This window comes from Xiphias gladius, chromosome 12 (genome assembly GCF_016859285.1).
Source record: "Xiphias gladius isolate SHS-SW01 ecotype Sanya breed wild chromosome 12, ASM1685928v1, whole genome shotgun sequence".
Taxonomy (NCBI): Eukaryota; Metazoa; Chordata; class Actinopteri; order Istiophoriformes; family Xiphiidae; genus Xiphias; species Xiphias gladius.
The window spans coordinates 19,612,001-19,617,259 of NC_053411.1; positions in this window are offsets into that span (position 1 = coordinate 19,612,001).

Genomic DNA, 5,259 nt, shown 5'->3' on the forward strand with positions numbered 1-5,259 from the left:
CAAAGCTTCGCTTTTAACCCAGTTCATCCGTGCAGATCATGCCTTTTCATAAAGAGTCAGGGTATCGTGCAAACATCGAACACCCCCCTGACTGGAGACAAAAATATGAACATCGTAGGGAGGAACTCCAACAAAACACCATGTAAACCACGTCCAATGGCATTCCAGAAATGATTATAAAAGTCACTGGAGAGACCATCAATCTCTGGTGCCTGTCCTGATTCCATCTGGTTAATGGCAACTGTGAACTCCTCCAGAGCAGCTCCTTCATCTGGGCTTAGTTGAGGAAGCCCTTCCAAGAGCTCCGCGCAACACTCCATGTTGCTTCGCTCTGCACCAAAGAGGTCAGCGTAGAAATCTGTTGCATGGTTCCTCATCTCGTCCGGACCAGTGGTCACTTTGCCTCCCGCCAGCCTAAGGCAGGTCATCTGCTTCCCTTGTGCCACCGATCTCTCCTAATTGAAAAAGAAGGAGCTTGGAGCATCCATATCCTCTAGCTAGAGGAAGCGGGACCTGACAAGGGCTGACTCACTCTCTCCTGCAGGAAGGAGCTCAACTCCAACCTCTTGTTGTGCAGCAGTTGACCTGTAGTGGGATCTGAGTCTCTATGCAACCCCTCTTCAATGTTTCTGATGTTGGCTTCAAGTTCCTTAACTGCTGCCTTAATCCTAGCAGGGGAATGGGGGGAGTACTGCTGGCAGAAAATGATCAACCCCTTATCAACCCCCCCAGGTTCAGCGAGCTAAAGTCATTTGTCCTGCTGGAGTTAAATCCAGTAGGATTTAACCCTTTCACCTGGGGAAGAGGAGAGGGAGGAGAGGATGAAGGAAAGAGGAGGAGAGGAAGAGGAGGAGGAGGAGAGGAGGACAGGATGAAGAGGAAGAGAAGAGGAGCACGATGAGATGAGGAGAGCAGGAGGAAGAGGAGCAAGAGGTGAAGAGGAGGAGGCGAAGGAGGATACGAAGATGAGGAGGAGGAGAGGAGGACAGGATGAGGAGGAGCATGATGAGATGAGGAGAGGAGGAAGAGAAGGAGAGGAAGAGGAGAAGGAGGAGAGGAGGAGGAGGAGTGGAAGAGGAGAAGGAAGAGAGGAAGATGAGGAAGAGGAGAGGATGAAGAAAAGATGAGGAGAGGATGAGGACGAGGAGACGAGGAGGAGAAGAGGAGTACAGGATGAAGAGGAAGAGAAGAGGAGCACGATGAGATGAGGAGAGCAGGAGGAAGAGGAGCAAGAGGTGAAGAGGAGGAGGCGAAGGAGGATACGAAGATGAGGAGGAGGAGAGGATGAGGGGAAGAGGAGGAGAGGAAGAGGAGGAGGAGGAGAGGATGAAGGAAAGAGGAGGAGAGGAAGAGGAGGAGGAGAGGAGGACAGGATGGAGAGGAAGAGAAGAGAAGCATGATGAGATGAGGAGAGGAGGAGGAGCAGGAGGAGTAGGTCCAGGAGGAGAGTAAGAGGAGCAAGAGGAGAGGAGTAGGAGAGGAAGAGGAAGAGGAGGAGAAGAGGAAAAGGAGAGGGAAGAGAAGTAGGAGAGGGAGAGGATGAGGGGAGAGGTAGAGGAGGAGAAGAGGAGGAGAGGAAGAGGAGCAGAGGATGAAGGAAAGAGGAGGAGTGGAAGAGGAGGAGGAGAGGAGCAGGAGGAGAGGAGGAGAGGAGGAGGAGGAGTGGAAGAGGAGAAGGAAGAGAGGAGGAGGAGGAGTGGAAGAGGAGAAGGAAGAGAGGAAGATGAGGAAGAGGAGAGGATGAAGAAAAGATGAGGAGAGGAAGGATGAGGACGAGGAGATGAGGAGGAGAAGAGGAGTACAGGATGAAGAGGAAGAGAAGAGGAGCACGATGAGATGAGGAGAGCAGGAGGAAGAGGAGCAAGAGGTGAAGAGGAGGAGGCGAAGGAGGATACGAAGATGAGGAGGAGGAGAGGATGAGGGGAAGAGGAGGAGAGGAAGAGGAGGAGGAGGAGAGGATGAAGGAAAGAGGAGGAGAGGAAGAGGAGGAGGAGAGGAGGACAGGATGGAGAGGAAGAGAAGAGAAGCATGATGAGATGAGGAGAGTAAGAGGAGCAAGAGGAGAGGAGTAGGAGAGGAAGAGGAAGAGGAGGAGGAGAAGAGGAAAAGGAGAGGGAAGAGAAGTAGGAGAGGAAGAGGATGAGGGGAGAGGTAGAGGAGGAGAAGATGAGGAGAAAGAGGAGAGGAAGATGAGTAGGAGCAGAGGATGAAGGAAAGAGGAGGAGTGGAAGAGGAGGAGGAGAGGAGGACAGGATGAGGAGGAAGAGAAGAGGAGCATGATGAGATGAGGAGAGGAGGAGGAGCAGGAGGAAGAGGACTAAGAGGAGAGGAGGAGGAGAGGAAGAGGAGGAGAGGAGCAGGAGGAGAGGAAGAGGAGCAGGAGGAGAGGAAGAGGAGAGGGGAGGAGCAAGAGGAGGAGAGGAGGAGAAGAGGAGGAGGAGCAGGAGAAAGAGGAGCAAGAGGAGAAGAGGAGGAGGAGAGGAAAAAGAGCAGGAGGAGAGGAGGAGGAGGAGAGGATGAAGGGAGGAGGAGGAGAGAAGAGGAGCATGATGAGATGAGGAGAGCAGGATGAGCAGGAGGAAGAGGAGCAAGAGGTGAGGAGGAGAGGATGAAGGAAGGCGGAGGAGAGAGGAGGAGCATGATGAGATGAGGATGTTAGCCCAATATCAAGCCGATATCAAGCCAGTATCAGCCCAATATCAACCCGATATCAAGCCAAATATCAACATGATATCGACCCGATATCAGCCAAATAATCAACCCCATATCAACCCGATATCAGCCCAACATCAACCCGATAGCGGCCCGATGTCAGCCCAATATCAAGCCGATATCAAGCCAGTATCAGAACAATATCGACCCGATATCAAGCCACTATCAGCCCGATATCGACCCGATATCAAGCCAAATATCAACTCGATATCAACCCGATATCAGCCCAATATCAAGCCGATATCAAGCCAGTATCAGCCCAATATCGACCCAATATCAAGCCAGTATCAGCCCGATATCAACCCGATATCAGCCCGATATCGACCCGATATCAGCCCAATATCAACCCAATAGCAGCCCAATATCAACCCGATATCAAGCCGGTATCACCCAAGATTGTTTATTTGTTCCAACAAAGCGTCCGAGCTGGATGGTGCCAAGCACATTATTTGTATTTGGGCGAGTGATGGGATTTCGTTATTAAAGTGTGACCCAGTCAGCTCTGATAAACCTCAACGTGCTTGTGGTCTTGACGGGTTCTCGGACACTCTGGCAGTTAACGGAAATTTGTCAAACTAGCGGACACACCGGAGCTGTGGGTGTCGGGACGAACCCTTGTCTCGGATAGACCTCTGGACACTCGGACTCGCTTCAAATAGAACCGAGGACAGTCAATAGTTGGTCCAGATAAACCATAATCCACAAAAACGCATTTTCGCCCACGACGTCGACGACATGCCAGGCGATCAGAGCAGATAGTGACAGCTTGACGGTGACGTGGAGAGAGCGAACAAGTTAAACCTCTTCCTTCGCCGGTTCAACTACCCTGTTCCAGCTTTAACAGCCATCACCCCCTGCACATGCAACTGTGGAGGGCCCCCACACTGTGGAAGACATCACGCCTCATCCCTGTACCTAGGCAGGGACGCCTCAGTGTGCCCAAAGACTTCAGGTTGGCTGCATTAACATCACATATAACGAACACCCTGGAACGGCTGCTCCTCTGTCTCCCCAGACCCCAGGTTCAACACGCACTGGACCCCCTGTAGACCGACTACCAGCAGAAGGTGGGTGCAGGAGATGCCATCCTCTGCCTACTCTCACCTGGACAAGGGAAGTGGCGGGAAGGGTTTTTCGATTTCTCCGGTGCCTTCAACACCATGCAGCCCCTGAAACTGACAGAAAAGCTGGCCAGGATGCAAGTGGGCCCTCAACTTGCGACCTGGATTGCAGATTACCTCACTGGAAGACCACAGTAGGCTGTGGGACTGCACATCAGAGACTGTGGTTAGCAGCGCTGGATCACCACAAGGGACTGTACTCTCCCGTCCTCTTGTGAGGTGTCTCAGGGGTGGACAGGACAGGGATTATGGGGACCTGCTGGAAGACTTTGTTGCACGGGGCCGGTCGAACCACCTAGAGCTGAATACGTCCAAGACAAATGAGATGATGGTAGACTATCATAGGTCTGGGCCACCTCTGCAAAAAGTCTCCATTGGGGTTCGAGTACCAGGCCTGATGCTCTGCTCTCTGTGTTTGCTATGTTTCATTTTCATTTCATTCATCATTTCAGGCTATATTAGCCCGGCTTATTATGCACCTCTAGTCACTTTATTTACTATCATTGCACATCATTTTTGGACAATCTCATGTGTTCAGGACTTTGTAGCTAAAAAGTCTTTAGTATCTTACGTCTATGTATAGTGCGGTTACCTTATACAGGCTAATTTTCATTGTGTGCATTTAATTGTGTGTCGTATTAAGATATTGGATGTCTTAATTTCTTCAGGAGCAGTTTGGCAAAGTTCAGACCAGTCAAAACTTTGAGTCAGTATCAAACACCAGGAAGGATACATGCGTTCAGAATACACGACCCCTGGTTATTGTTTACTACACAAATTTATAATTAACTACAAGGCCGTGGAATTAAACACTCAGTTTAAAGAAACTCGACCACGTCATCAATTCAATTTTCAAAGGTTATATTAGAGCAAAGGGAGGAGGGCTAAAAACAAAGGTCCTTATAGTTCAGTCCAGGTTATAAAGTAACAAAAATACAGGAAGTATTCCCCACCACAGCTCAGCTCAAATCAATGCAGTTCACTCCCCAAACAAAAAGCTTTAGTCAAGAAGATGAAAAGTCAAAGAAAAAAAAAGGGACAAATCGTCACCGGGCTTCCACTGACTCACGGTTACCACAGTGAGTGATCATTGACCAGTTGTCAAGTCTCAGAGGATGTTTCGCTGTCGGATCCTCGACAGATTCCCGGGAACGATGAGATGATTTGCCGGGTTCATGGGGACACACGTGCAAATCTGGGATGAACGTGGACTACTCACAACGCAAATGCCTGGGTAGGCCGACCAAGTGTAGCTCTAACTTCTCCCTGCTCTTTACTCACTGCTGTCAGACGCCATTGTGAGTTGTGCGGCTCATCATACAGGGACGTGACGGTGGCGGACTTCCCAAAAGTGGGTAAATCGCAGCCACATCGCTGGTCGACAGGACTGGTGGGGTGTGGACGTGAGTGAAAAAAGAACACAAGA